Raw genomic sequence first — 15,573 nt, 5'->3', positions numbered from 1 at the left:
AATGAGCCTCCAATTCAATAATCCTTTTTTTAACCTTTCACTTGCTACCAGCATCCATTTTCCATTGACACCTCTCTAGTTCTCTCCTTCCTTCCTTCCTTCCTTCCTTCCTTCCTTCCTGTCTCTTACTCCTCCCTCAGTCTTATATTTACCTCTTTCACCAACTCTCAAGTCCCCTATTGCCTCCCACTGTACTCTTCTTTCCACCAGCCTCCATCTTTCTTCCTCTACTCCTCAATTCTTCCCCTGTCACTTATTCTATCTCATCCATGCAGCTGCGTTTTGCTGTCTCTTACCTTTATCCAACCTCCTATTCCCCCTTTTACCATCTATAATTCCACTATTTCTCACTCCCTTCAAAGATCCAACCCCTTCTTCTGCCACTCTGGTCACATTTCCTTGCCAGTTTCTATTGCTTTCTAAGTCTTCCCTAGCTCCTCCAGGTCCTTTATACCATTTCCTCGTCCCTCCTTACCTTTCTTCACACAGTCTCATAGCCCCCAGCCCATCTAATACAAACCCTGTCATAATTCCAGAGTCTCCACTCTCCCATGCTACCTAATCATCACCTAAGCCTTGAGTCTCCACGCTCTTCTCAGTCCCCAGCCAGTCTGGGTCTGTGCCCTTTTGTTCTCCTTCCACATCCTTGCATGTCCACCTATCTGTGAATTCTTGGTCCTCCATCATTCCCTTATCCCTCAGTATTTGCTCTCCTGTCTCCTTGCCCCTTCTCCACCATCCATTCCCCTTGTCTTTCACCATCCCATTATCTGCCTTGCCTCCTTCCACAGTATGTATTTTTTTCTGTCTGTGACCTGTTTCCAACATCTATTTCCCCTGCCTTTCTTTTTCTCCTTTCCCAATGCCAGTTCCTCAGCGTCTTATCCTTCCATTTCCCACCCTTCTCCCAGCTCCTTTCCTAAATCCCTCTCCTCTTCCATCAGCATTTGTCCCCTACCCTCCTTTGGACTAAACAAGCAGCAAGAGAACCAGCAGAAATCAGTCCCTTCACTACTTACAGCTCTGAAATCTGTTATCCCATAGCATAAGATACCACAAACATTTCCAGTACTTGTGGGCAGTCTTCCTGTTGCTGAACTTTCAGGAGTAGTTAAAGTGTCTGTGCCTGCAGGCTGCAGTTTAACAGATGATGGAGGAAAAAACTTTTTTCAAAGAATTTTCAGTCTTTACTTACTTTTATCAGTGAGAAACCTTAGACTGATGTGTTGTATACAGTTTTTCCTTATGGGATTGAATAACAGGAAAATTCACAATAAACCTACTGTCAACATCATAAAACTTTTATCCATTTTAGAGTTTATAAAGCTTATCATACAAAACAAATATATTTTAAAATTCTGATGCCACCTTAGTAACAGCAATACAAAATCCTTCTACTGCCAGATATTGTGAAGTAACAAAAATTCCTGCAATTATGCTACTTGGAAACTATGTAGTGAACGAACATATGGATAGCAATCATGCAGCATTTCCATTTGATTGGTCACAGCAGTTATCATTGAAACTAGTTGAGAAGCAGAAATAGGGACCAGTTATGAAGATTTCAAGTACCTGACTCTGGATCTTTGGTCTTCCCAGGCAGCTTTTAGGCAGAAATGATTGTTAAGGAAAAGCTTGCTGTTTATATTGAACTTTTGGGACACACCGGTTGAGAACCACTGGTTTAAGAAAATCAAAGACACACCAGTGTGTCCCAACACACTGGTTGAGAACCACTGGGTTAAGAAAATCAAAGTCTATTATGATGTGTAATTTTAGGTGCAATAAAAAAGACACCCCTTATTTATGTATTATTAACGACGTATCATACAAGGTCAGAATTTAAGAGGGTCATTTTAGAAGCTTTTTCTGTAGTTTCTATGTGGAAATACTAGTATTAAGACATATATGTTGCATACATGTGTAGAAACTGATTTTATAAAGCTGCTGTTTACACATGGAGATTCACACTATGTAGAGGTGTCAAGTCGGTATAGCTTGAGCATGGTTGGACATGGTTTGGATGGAACTAAAAGCAACATATATATTTCCATTTCACAAATGGAATACACGTGTATGGGAAAGAAGTTCCACATCAGATTTTACACCTGCTAAGTGGTATGTATGTATGTATGTATGTATGTATATCTATATCTATATCTATCTATCTATCTATGTATCTATATCTATATCTATCTATCTATCTATCTATCTATCTATCTATCTATCTATATCTATCTATCTATCTATCTATCTATCTATATATATATCTTTAAGAAGTGTTGGCTCTTTATACAAAGGGTAAAGAATTCATTCTTCTTAACCTCATGTCATTTATATCCAACTCTGAAATGTAACCATGTTAAAATTGCTTCCTCATTACTTAATTGGTGATACTTACACATATAGCTTTGTAAAATGGGGCAGCTATACATGGAAGTGTGGGCACTTCCACATGTACATGCCAACACCTCCACTCTATCCTCTAGTGTTTCAAACTTCTTCTCAACCACTGTACTATCCAAGTCAGTAAATAAGGCTGTCTCCTCCTATAATACTATTCTCTCCTCTGCTCTGGATACCCTCACTTCTCCCATTCCCCGTTCTGTAAGGCATACCAAATCCCAGCCTTGGCTGTCTATAATCCACTACCTATGTTTCTGTGCCTGATCTGAACGCTTTTGGCTGAAATCCCGTGCCCATGCTGACTTCAAACATTTCAAATTCTTGCTGACCTCCTTCCAGTCTGTCTTTCACTTGCCAAACAGGACTACTACATTCAGTTGACTAACTCTCTTGGCTCAAACCCTCGACGTCTCTTTGCCACACTAAACTTTCTCCTCAAAGTTCCTTCACCTCCAACCTCCCCCTTCACTTTCTCCCCAGACTATGACTGAATACTTTCATAATAAGGTTCACAAGATTAACCTTGAGTTCTCAACCAAGTCATCTCCACCTCCCCTTCCTCCAGTCAATTCTCTCAATCCTCCTTCAACCCCTGCCGCCATTTCTTCCTTTTCTGAAATCACTGAAGAGGAAACTGCACATTTTCTTTCCTCCACCAAACTGACTACCTGTTCCTCTGAAACTACTCCCACCCATCTACTTAGCATTATCTCTCCTACTGTCAACCCTTCTATCATATCTTCAATATTTCACTTTCCACTGCACCTGTTCCTGATGTCTTCAAACATGCCATAGTTACACCACTCCTCAAAAAACCTTCTTTAGACCCTACCTGTCCTTTCAACTATTGTCCCCATCCTCCCTTTCCTATCCAAGCTGCTTGAGCATGCTGTTCGCTGCCATTGTCTTGACTTTCTTTCATCTGAAGCTATTCTTGTTCCACTTCAATCTGACATTCACCCTCTTCACTCAAATGAAACAGCCCTTGCTAAAGTCTCCAGTGACCTGTTCCTGGCCAGAACCAAAGGTCTTTATTCGATCTTCATCCTTCTTGATCTACCTGCTGCTTTTGACACTGTTGATCACTGCCTATTCCTTCATATGGTATCCTCACTTGAATTTCAGGGCTCTGTTCTTTCCTGGCTTTCTTATTCTCTCTCCCTTCGCACTTTTAGTGTATACTCTGGTGGGTCCTTGTCCACCTCAGGGCTCTGTCTTAGGACCTCTTCTTTTCTCCATCTATACATCCCTTTGTGCTCTGATCTTATCCTATGTTTTTCAGTATCACCTTTATGCTGTTGACTCCCATCTCTACCTCTCTGCACCAGAAATTTCAGCAGGAATCTAGGCCCAAGTATCAGTCTGCCTGTCTGACATTGCTGCCTGGATGTCTCACAGCCATGACCAAGACTGAGCTTCTTATCTTTCCCCATAAACCCACCTCTTCTCTTCCCCCATTCTCTATCTGTGGATAACACACTCATCCTCCCTGTCTCATCAGCTCGTAAACTTGGGGTTATCTTTGACTCCTCTCTCTCTTTCTCTGCATATATCCAACAGACAACTAAAGCCTGTCGTTTCTTTCTATATAATATCACCAAACTTTGGCCCTTCCTTTCTGAGCACACTACCAAAACCCTTATCCACACTCTTATCACCTTTCACTTAGACTACTGCAACTTGCTTTTTATAGATCTCCCACTAAGCCACCTCTCTCCCCTTCAATCCGTTCAAAATTCAGCTCCACAGAGTGGAGGAGTGGCCTAAAGGTTAGAGCACCGGCCTTGACATCCAGAAGTGGCTGGTTTAAATCCCACTGCTGCTCCTTGTGATCTTAGGTAAGTCACTTAACCCTCCATTGCCTCAGATGCAAACTTAGATTGTGAGCCCCTGCTAGGACAGGGAACAACCTAGTACACCTGAATGTAATTCACCTTGAGCTACTACTGAAAAATTTGTGAAAAAATCCAAATAAAAAAATAAAATACATTTAAAAAATGATATTCTGCCAGTCTTGCTATGCTCATGTTAGCCCTCTCCTCAAGTTACTTCATTGGCTCCCTATCCATTTCCGCATACAGTTCAAACTCCTCTTATTGACTTGCAAGTGCATTCACTCTGCAGCTCCTTAGTACTTCTCCACACTTATCTCTTCCTACACTCCTCCCTGGGAACTTCGTTCATCGGGTAAATCTCTCTTATCTGTACCCTTCTCCTCCACTGCCAAATCCAGACTCTTTCTTTTATCTTTCTGCACTGTACACCTGGAATAGACTTCCTGAGTTAATACGTCAAGCTCCATCTCTGGCCATCTTCAAATCTAGGTTAAAAGCCCACTTTTTGAAACTGCTGTTAACCCCTAACCCCTATTCACTTGTTCAGTACCCATGTCTGTTTTATCATTCCCATCTTAAGTATTTCCCTTATTTGTGCTGTTTGTCCTCATTCGATTGTAAACTGTGTCAAGCAGGGACTTTCTCTTCATGTTCAAGTGTACAGTGCTGTGTACATCTAGTAGCGCTATTGAAATGACTAGTAATAGTGATAGTACGTGTAAGCTGCTGTGTTCTTGCCATTTATTTTTTCAACGTGTATATTTGTAAAATGACTGTCCCCACCGTACTTGCCAGCAATTACACATGCACTCCTACAGGTATTTTACATAAGATTTTATGGGCTCCTTTTACAAAGTGGTGAGCTGAATTTGAAGAAGCCCATTCAATTCCCATGGACTTCTTCGCATTCATTGCACACTAATCAGTAGCACCACTTTGTAAAAAGAGCCCTATGTCAGCAGATTCTTTTCTAAAATACCATGTGAGCTGAGCATGTCCTGACTTTGACATCTCTGTTCCACTCTCTTTGTTCTTTGTAAAACGGGGCTCTAAATATTAACTCATTCATTCCCAAAATCTCCATGCAGATCTCTATAACCTAGTTATTCCTGTCCTTTCTTAGAAAATATTTCATTGAATATTAGTTTTGTGCTTATGGATTTTAATTGAGATTTTTTGCTTTTTTGAATCTCTAAAATATTTGGGAGCTGATATTCAGACCATGGGAATTAGCTTGGCTGACACCCACAATCACCATTTATCCTGGATATTTAATTCTGGGCCATTTTCGTTGACCGGCATTGAATATCTGGTTTATTTTTGGCCGGTTAGAAGATATCCGGCTTTGTTGGTATTAGCCTTAGCTGGTTATCTTCTAACCGGTCAAAGATATTCCACATATTCACACGGCCAAATATAGCTACTAAAGTGGTCTGAAAAAATTGGCAGAAAGCTGGTTATGTCAGCCGATAACCTATCTGCTAGCCACTAACTGGTGATATTCAGCGGGAGATAGCTGGTTATCTCCTACTGAATATTGCCGGAGAGCCAGTTATGGGGCATTTAACCGGCCAGGTGCTGATCCTGGCCAATTAAAAGCTTTTGAATATCGGGGGTTTGTTCATATCCTCACTCAATTTGATTTAATCTAGTTTTAAACAAAGAATATTCTGTCCTATATTCACCCGGCGGCAGGCAGCGCTTTGACTGCCTGATTCCGGTGTTCAACCCTGATATTCAGTGCCATTTCCAGCAACCGGTGTTGAATATCTGGTTTCATTTTTGACCGTGGCAACTTCACCAGTTAAGCAGATATTCAGTGCTAACCGGTTAAGTGCTTAGCGGTTAAAGATAGACCTGCTATTTATGTAACCTATTTTAAACGCTAAACATAGCCAATTTGGCGCTGAATATCCATGCCTAACTGGCTATGTCGTATGATATAGCTGGCTAACCGTGAATATTCAGCGGAAGATAACTGGCTATCTCCTGCTGAATATCTGTGGTTAGCCTCTAAAACGTTATTTAACCGGCCAGAAGCCATTGCTGGATGGTTACATAGTTTTGAATATCGGCCAGGTTCTGCTTAGCTTTCAAAGAGAATGTCAAAATTTTGATAAAGGTAGGCTATTAAACCTATATTACTGATATTCCAGCTGTGATATAATGGTTTATTTTCAACACTTTTAAAATCATGACCGATTTACAGGCACACTCATTTGTTTCTTTGCTCCTTCCTAACTCAGAGTTAGATTCAATAAACTACAGGTCCAATCTTCCTTTCCTATGTAGGTTTTATAGAGATGGCTTCCTGAGAATTGATGCCCTTTACATATGTAAACTATTGATTGCAGTTTAAAGAAAAAAAAATGTTCCTTTGCCACCTCTAATGCAGGAGACAATGGATTGCTGTGCTTGTAACCTTAAGTTATTAATAAACTAAATGTCAGCATCAGTTTTCCAGCATGGCTGTTTCAGTGAGCTCAACTCTAAATTCCATCTCCCTTGCAAAAAACACTTTGGACCTGATTTACTAAAGAGATGCTCCCGAGCTGCTTCTGAAAGGGGCCAGGTGGTAGTCCCCCCCCCCCCCCCCACCCTGATAGCCTGCCAACTTTGAGCCCCTCCTCCCCGGATGGCCCCTGAACTCCGAGCCCCCTGATTCCCTCCCTGTATCCTTATCTTATCTCCCCATCCCACCAACCGTATAGACATCTGGACCTACCTGGCTAATTTTGGGGAGTGTAATGGGGTCATCCACTGGTTCCTGCCCATTCTGGTACCAGGTTCAAAATGTCACCAGTGATCACTAGTGGTACTTTCACAGCACTACCGCTAGGGGTCAGGCTGCCATAAAAGGCCATTATGTGAGAGTTTGACCCCTAGCAGTAGTACAATAAGACTACTGCTAGCTAGCAGCAGAATGGGCAAGAGAAAGTCATTCAACTCTTTTTTGTATAAATATACTTTTGTAAAATTGATGCTTCCTGTCTATATGCCAGCAAACATACCTGTATTTGCCAGCAACCTGCTATGTATTTTACATAAGGCTCCATAGCCTTTTGTAGAATACCAGGGAATTGTGAACATGTTCCAACTCATGTTCCAACTCATCCCTCAATGTGCTATGCAAAAGGGAGCTTTAATATGTGATAGAAATGGAACATAATGAATTATGTATGGCTAAGAGTCTCAAAACCCATTTTTTATTGTGTGAATTCTGAGTGCCTGATATCAACTATACAGAATTTTTGATAGGGGAAGGGAGGTGCATTCCAATCAGAAAATCCTAACCTCAGTAAGAAGCGTTACCTTACTTCCACATGTTTTTAGACTACAACATTTAGGAGACCATTGTAGAAGCATCTGTACATGTAAATAGCACTGTTTACACATGTAGATTGGCTGAACATGTAAATGGAAATTTCAGAAGCCCACTGTCTACATGTGTATATGGTCAGGATGCTGACATTCGAAGACAGCATGTGTTAAATATGGTTTGTGTGAGTTTAAAAAATTAATGTGTATTTCCCATTTTAATACACAAATATGCCAGAAAATTTCCCTGTCAGCTTTTTCATCTGCTCTGAAGTGAGTGCAGTTTTTATAAAAGTACGCTTTTTGGCCAGGGCTTTTGTACCAGAGATTGAGGAGATTAATGTCCTTAATCCCCTGTGAAGTTTTGTTGCCTTTCAAGTACAAAAAAAAATCTTTTGCAGCTCTCCTTGTTAATTTAGCAAAATATATATGCATATGTTTTTAAAATCAGGACACATTGGTACTTATTTTAGAAGCATCCTCCATGTGTTATTAACAGTATTTATATGTCTAGAGAGGTCCATACATGTAAATGATATTTCAGAATGGAGCCAATATTCAGCCGGTGGGAGGCAGCCCACATTAGTGCCGTGGTCAGCGCTGACCCCGGATATTCCATGCCGTGCTGTTTCCGGTGGCCAGCATGGAATATCCGGGGATTTTTGTGGCTGACTTTTAACTGGCTAAGCGAATATTCAGCACTGGCCAGTTAATAGCAGGCAAAGATAGGACTGCTATTTATGTGGTCTGATTTGCCCACTAAACTTAGCCGGCCAACACTGAATATTCAAAGCTAGCCGGCTAAGTTGCATGACATAGCCAGTTAGCGACTAGCCACTAACAGCGAATATTCAGCAGAGATAACCAGCTAGCTCCCACTGAATATTAGTGGTTAGCTAGCTAAACACTGTTTAACCAGCCAGGAGCATTCCTGGCTGGTTAAATAGTGCTGAATTTCGGGGAGTGTATATCTAAATGTCAAGAGGGCATAGCTAGGGCAGGAAAAAGGAGTGTCATGGATGGACCTACAATATAGACATGCTTTCCTCATTTCTCATATGGTGCAGCAAGGTAAAAGGAACGGAGTCTGGAGTTGGCAGTGGAGGAGAAGGGTTCGGATAAGAGAGAATTACCCATTGAATAGAGTTCCAAGGGAGGCATGTAGGGAGAGAAAAGAGTGGATAAAGACTGAGGATCTGCAGAGCGAGTGCACTTGTAAGTCAATAACAGGAGTTTGAACTGTATCTGGAAATGGATAGGGAGCCAATTAAGTGACTTGAGGAGAGGGCTAATATGAGCGTAGCGACACTGGCGGAATAGAAGTAGTACAGCAGAATTTTGAACGCATTGAAGAGGAGAAAGATGGATTAGTGGGAGACCTGTCAGAAACAAGTCGCAGTAGTCAAAGCGAGGTGAAAAGAGTATGGATAATGGATTTGGTAGTGTGCTCAGAAAGAAAGAGACAAATTTTGGAGATAGAAAGAAACAACAGGTTTTAGCAGTCTGTTGGATATATGCAGCATTTACAGCATCACAAGCCCATTGGTTTAGTTGTTAGGGATCAGGCTTCTAGTAATACTGTGATATTACCTCTAGAAATTTCAACTGCTATTCTGAGCCCCAGGATCATCACAAGTGGGAATAGATGGGCATTGAGGGGTGAGAATGGGGAGGTCTGCCAAGGGGGCTGCCATGAAGCTAAGTTCTGGCCCATGGGGAACTTCAAGGAGCCCTTGGCGATGTTGGAGGGGAGGAGTTTGTGCTGGGAGGGAGGTGGGGCAGTTTATGCCACAGGCAAGGATGGCTTCTGGGGGAGTACTTTCCACCAGGGAGTGAGTTGTAGGGTTGAGGGGGTTTGACTGAGTGGGGGTTGATAGTATGAGGGCAAGTTTCACTCAAGGTGTTGTGGCTGCAGGGAGAGTTACCATGAGGAAGTTTGTCTCAAAGAGGTTTCCCTGTCATCAAGCCGATCAATCCATAGACTGGTGGGTTGTGTCCATCTACCAGCAGGTGGAGATAGAGAGCAATCTTTTGCCTCCCTATATGTGGTCATGTGCTGCTGGAAACTCCTCAGTATGTTCTCTATCTCAGCAGGTGTGTGGTCACACAGCAGCAGCTATGGCTAGGTCTCCAAGCCTAATTGTTTAGGTTTTGTTGAGTACCTGGGGTTGAGGGCTCTTCATGAGCAAGTGCAAACCTGGTGGTGCCAGGTCCCTCCTTTTCTCCCCCCTCCCGCTGGCTCCGTTTAAAAAAAAAAAAATTTAAAACGTTCAAAAAGGACGTCCATTTGCAGCTGCTCACTGGAAAAAGTCGTCGCTGCTCGGAGCAAGAAGCAGGTAATTTTTACCTTTTACTAGTGGGCAGGGGGTTCCCCGAACAGTCTCCATGTAGCTATGGCCTCGGATGGCAAGGGCGCGAAAAGACGCTCCCCGGAACGCGTTCGCGCGGGGAAGCGGGGGGCTCGAAGGTAGAGTCGCCCTTTTTGGGCGCCCTTTCAGAGCCCTCTACAGCAAGAAGGCAGTGATTTTAGCAAGCTGCTTCCATATATATGTTAGGTTGAGGGAAATCTCTACATTTTTCCCCCAGTGCAGCTTTCTGAAATTACTGCTCTATCTTTGCATGGAGAGACTTCAATGTGCAGTGCTATTCTTATTTTATAAGAGGCCCTGCATTTCACAGAGCCTGTTATAAATTACTGTGGGATTCTACGTGCCATGACCTGGATATGTGAGTTTCTCCCATCTGCATGGAGGTTGCCAAAATTGCCACTTCTACACATAAATATCGGTATTTATAGTCAGAGGTTGCTGAGTGGTGATACTTTGGGGCCCTTTTACTAAGCCGTTGCTCACACTCACCTTATGCGGGACATGCTAAAGTGTGCCACGTTAGTTTTACCATGTGCACATGTTAACTACACGCTTTTCATTTATTTATTTATTTTGAGGTGGCATGTCAGGGTGAAGAGTTGCTGTTCCTGAGCTAACCAGTTAACGCATCTGCATTACCACACACTAGGTTAGTGCACAGATAACATGGGAGCACTTACTGTCTTCAAAATTGGTGGCAGTGGTTATTTTTCAAAATGGCAACATTAGCACATGGCCATTAATGGCAAAATAGAAAACCGGGGGTTTTACAATCATGGTAAAAATGGCCTGTGTGCAGAAGAGACCTACATAAGGGTTCACTAAGGCCATTATTTTTGCAACTTCAGTAGTATCTTAATGTGCAAATTGACTGCCATTTTGATATTACTTTTTCTAATGTTATGGAACATGTAGTTTTAAACTAAAGAGTTAATAACAGAATAATAATTGGCTTTAAATATTTGAAATATTAATATGGATCTGAATTAATAGTTAAGTTAATAGAACAAAGAAAATGATGAAATAAAATGATGCAGTCACTGAAACATATTAAAATACCTGTAGACTCCTGGTATGTGAGATACATTAAACCAAATCAAAAACAGTGGTCTCTGGGATAAGTTGGCATGAACTAGCTTTTTGCCTAATGGTTTTATAACATGAACAGTTGGCACTGTAATTAGTTTGTGAGTTTGGGTCAGTTGTAAAATTCTGGAGACAAATGAAGTAATAACTTATATGTTCAACACTGGGATAACTAATAAAATCTATTGGCTGAAGCAGCCTAAGGAAAGCCTAAGGAAAGCAGAATAGTTTTTAAAATAATCCCTCAAGAAATCTTATAAAAGCAAAGTAATATTATTGCCAAGATAGCCTAAACACTAAAACTAGCAGCAATAAAGTACTAAGAAGAACAGAAAACGGGCTTAGTAATAGCATGTTATGCTACAGTGTGGGCAATCTTGATTTGGATTCCCAAGCATGGATTCTGCATCTTGAGCTAGCAAAGGTGAATAGGTAGGGTATCTTGGTATTGCACAGTCATGATATATGAAGGGTAATTTTATAACAAATTGCCTAGGTTGAGAGGCCAAGTAGGTACCCAATGGTAAACATTTACATCTATTTGAGATCAAATACGGATATTCATGTGTGTTTTATGAATTATCCCCCCGATTCTATATATGTCGACTAATGTTGCACGTGCAAATCAGCTCGCATAGCACAACTTAATTGATTAATGAACCAACCAGCACCAATAATTGTCTGCTAACAACCAATTATTGGTGGTAATTGACATTAATTGGGATTTACACACACATTGTATTCTATAACACTGTACAATAGGAGCTTAATCTATAATGGGTGCCCAGGTTCTGTTGTAGAATACTAACATAACCCGGTATTGGCACACCTGATGTTTTGGTGCCCACAGTAACATAAATGAGGGCACCTAAAAGCAGCAGGGATAAGCATAACATACAGTATTCTGTAAGTTACTCATGTAAGCATAAGCCCCACCCATGTTCTGCCCACATGTACATCCCCCTTGTATTTTCACACCATGTAAATTAGGCGCACCGTTGCAGAATATTTCTTAGGCTAGCATTTTCAGAGGTAAGCGTGCACTTATACACATAAGTGCTAGTATTCTAGACACTGATGCACACAAAGAGTGAATACATGTGGGCACCAAGATAGAATTGCCCTAATATTGTCATATACATGTGGAAGTACCATAGTAAAATTATCCCTGTTAGTTGGCCAGGTTAAGGGGGTAATTTTATAAAGACATGCTCATGTGTATCTGACAGTATATGTGTGTAAAATACGGCTTATAAAATTACCTCATATACCCCCTAATTTTTATAAAAGTTGCCAAAAATTGTGCATGCAAGTTTGGGCGCACACACAATTTAATTAACCCTAGAACGCATATTGGGGGCCTTTTAGGCCCCCATGCTTACATTTTTGCTATTATCTGCAAAATTACTTTAGTTAGAATTTTGAAACTCAAGGTATTACTCAAGTATGTCATTGTTGATAATATCCAGTTGTTCATATAATTTTTTTTCATAGGCATTATGGTGTAACAATGCTTGTTTGGTGAAAACTACATCTGTACGAATTGGGGGCCTTTTAGGCCCCCGCTGTTTTTATCATGTTCTCAGAAGTGTTTGTGTCTCAAGTTACTTTATTTGTACTCAGTAATGCTGGTGGAGGGGCCAGGGTGTGGATAATAACATGTGAGGATGTCATGTGATTTTTGGAGGGAGTGATAAGGCCATGACATCACCTCAGGTTCTTCTGAACACTGAGGACAGTATACACTGTAAGCTAATTGCTGAAGGACCTGTGATAAGATAAGCTGTTGAGAGGAAATCTGTTTCATTTTCTAACATCTAGTCAGCAATGGCACAGTCTTCCTCCAAGTGTCTGACTGACCAAGAGATTGAAGCGATTATGTTTCAAAGCGATGATGAAAGTGAACTATCTTTGTCTGATGAAGAATATCTGCCACCAGCTAATCAAACATCCTCATCCAGTGATTCTTCTGATGATGAAGAAGTGAATCTAGTGGATCCTCAAGAAGTGATAAGTAGAACATCCAAAACGAATGTTTTTTGGGACAGTAATCCTACATTAGTCGGACGTACTCCAATACACAATATTGTGAGACAGGCTCAAGGAGCTGTGGGAAGTCCCAGTTACTTTACCCCTAAAGATGTATTCTGTACTTATTTTTCTGACAATATTGCAGAAGAGGTCCTATTATGTTCAAACCTAGAAGGAAGACGTATCGCTTCAGCAAAAAAAAAGTCCTGGAAAAATATCTCAAAAGAGGAACTTTATGCATATATTGAACTTTTCCTGCTGGCAGGGAGTCAAAAATTGTATGATGTCCCAATACGAGAATTATTTCTGGACCCACTTTCTGATCCACACTATAAGGCGACAATGTCAGTGGGCAGATATGAGGAAATTAGAAGGATCATTCGCTTTGATGATAAGCGAACTCGTGCAGCGAGGTTTGAAACAGACAAATTAGCCCCTATCAGTTATATCTGGAACATATTTATCAAAAATTGCACAAAACTTTACAATCCTAGTACTAATGTTACTGTAGATGAGCAACTTGTACCGTTCAGAGGACGCTGCAAATTCATACAATACATGTCCAGCAAGCCAGCCAAGTACGGTATAAAAATCTTCTGGATGTGTGATTCTGCAAATTATTATGGCATAAATGGCGTAATCTACTGTGGCAAAGAGGTTGTTGCACCAGTACAGAAGGATCTGGGGTCTGAAATAGTCAAAACTCTTGCTGTTCCAATATTCAATTCAGGTAGAAACATCACCATGGACAATTATTTCACCAATGTTGAACTAGGCAATTTTCTGCTTGCAAAAGCTATTACACTTGTTGGTACTATAAAGCAAAACAGACGAGAAATTCCAGCAGCACTCAAACACAATCGTCAGCGAGCACTTTATGAGAGTGTCTTTGGATTCAATAACAAAGCGACTTTGGTATCTTACAAGGCAAAGAAGGAGAAATCTGTAATTTTACTCAGTACCATGCATCACGATTGCAGTGTTGACAGCAATAACCAAAAATTGAAACCAGAAATCATCCTGCATTACAATGCAACAAAAGGAGATGTAGATAAAATGGATGAGATGGTGGGAGAATATTCGTGTAAGAGGCAAACAAAACGATGGCCTGTAGTACTATTTTCAAATATGCTTGATGTAGCAGCCCTAAATTCATTCATTATTTATACAGAAACTCATCCTGAATTTCATGCACAGAGGAAGGACAGGAGATGCTTATTCTTGAAGGACCTTTGTCATGAACTTGTAATACCTCACATGATAGAGCGAAGCGACTTGAAATGCTTGCCAAAGAAAACTAAAGAAGCAATGAAACGGTGTGGCGTACAGTTTCAGATTACTCCAGAGCCAGGAGAAAGAAAACGAAAGCGTTGTTTCATGTGTCCAAGAAACATAGAGAGGAAAACTGAGCGATATTGTTCCACTTGTAAGGAAACTGTTTGCAAAGAACACTCTTCTGAAAAAATAACATGTCAGAATTGTTTGGAAGACTAATATAATAGAAAAGAAAGTTAGAATAAAAATGTAGCTGCAGCTAGTTTGCTATATAGATTTCTATGCATTTTTGTGTGTTTTCATGTCTTTGCGTGAAATTTGGGAAAAAAAAGATTTTTTGGTGTTTTCTGTGAAAAATTATAATTAAAATGTTGTCCACTATTCATATTTTATTGAGCAATTTTGAAATAAACTTGTGAAAGTTATTTAAGTGTGTTTTTCTACATTATGTGCATGGGGGCCTAAAAGGCCCCCATGACGTTAATATGTATATTTTTAACGTCATGCGTTCTAGGGTTAAATAACAAGCCAATTAGTGATAATTGGCTTTTTAACAAGCAATTATTGGTGCTAATTGGAATCAGTTAAGATGTGTATGTATAAATTTAGGCACATTCCGAAAAAGAGGGCATGGAAATGGAAGGGTTATGGGAGGTTCAGGGTGCATCATGGGCAAGGTTTTGGGTTGCGCATGCAGTTATAGAATAAGGAGGTTCCGCTTGTAAATTTAGGTGGGGTATTTGCACCACATTTTCATTGGTGCAAATGGACATGCGACTCCCTGGACTTATTCTGTAAACTGCACCCAACTTTAGATGTGGCTTATAGAATAGTGCTTAAGCGGGTTTTTTGGCACTGATTTTTTAGGCGCCATGTATAGAATTCACCCCTTATTGTATAAGTATATGTTGGCAATAATGTGTGTACTTATACACAGCTCTAGTATAGGCACGTTCAGGGGCAGATTTTGGGCTGAAGAAGAACAGAGTTGTGATTTACACACATACTATATGTAACCCTTTCTCATACAAATCAGTCTTTGGCGGGTTACTTTAGTTAAATTTCACTGGGAGAACCATTGACAAAATTAATCCACACTCCACTGGCACCAGTAAGTCTGTCCATGCCAGAACCTGGGTTCTTTAAGTAAAGATAAGTCAATAATTCTCACAAGTGCAAACTTGGAGGCAGAAACAGAAAAAAAAACCCAAAATAGCATCATAACACAGTTAACAGTCTTTTACTTGAGTCTA

The 15,573-nt window shown here is 40.6% G+C and overlaps 1 protein-coding gene across 3 annotated transcripts in view; it reads left to right on the top strand.

The window, feature by feature from the left end:
- FAM172A (family with sequence similarity 172 member A) overlaps positions 1-15,573 on the top strand; it is a 636,319-nt gene that overhangs the window by 598,181 nt on the left and 22,565 nt on the right. The gene's annotated exons all lie outside the window — the stretch shown is intronic.

This window comes from Microcaecilia unicolor, chromosome 2 (genome assembly GCF_901765095.1).
Source record: "Microcaecilia unicolor chromosome 2, aMicUni1.1, whole genome shotgun sequence".
NCBI classification, from domain to species: Eukaryota; Metazoa; Chordata; class Amphibia; order Gymnophiona; family Siphonopidae; genus Microcaecilia; species Microcaecilia unicolor.
Note: the sequence above shows the minus strand (reverse complement) of the source record. Positions and strands in the feature narration are given on the sequence as shown.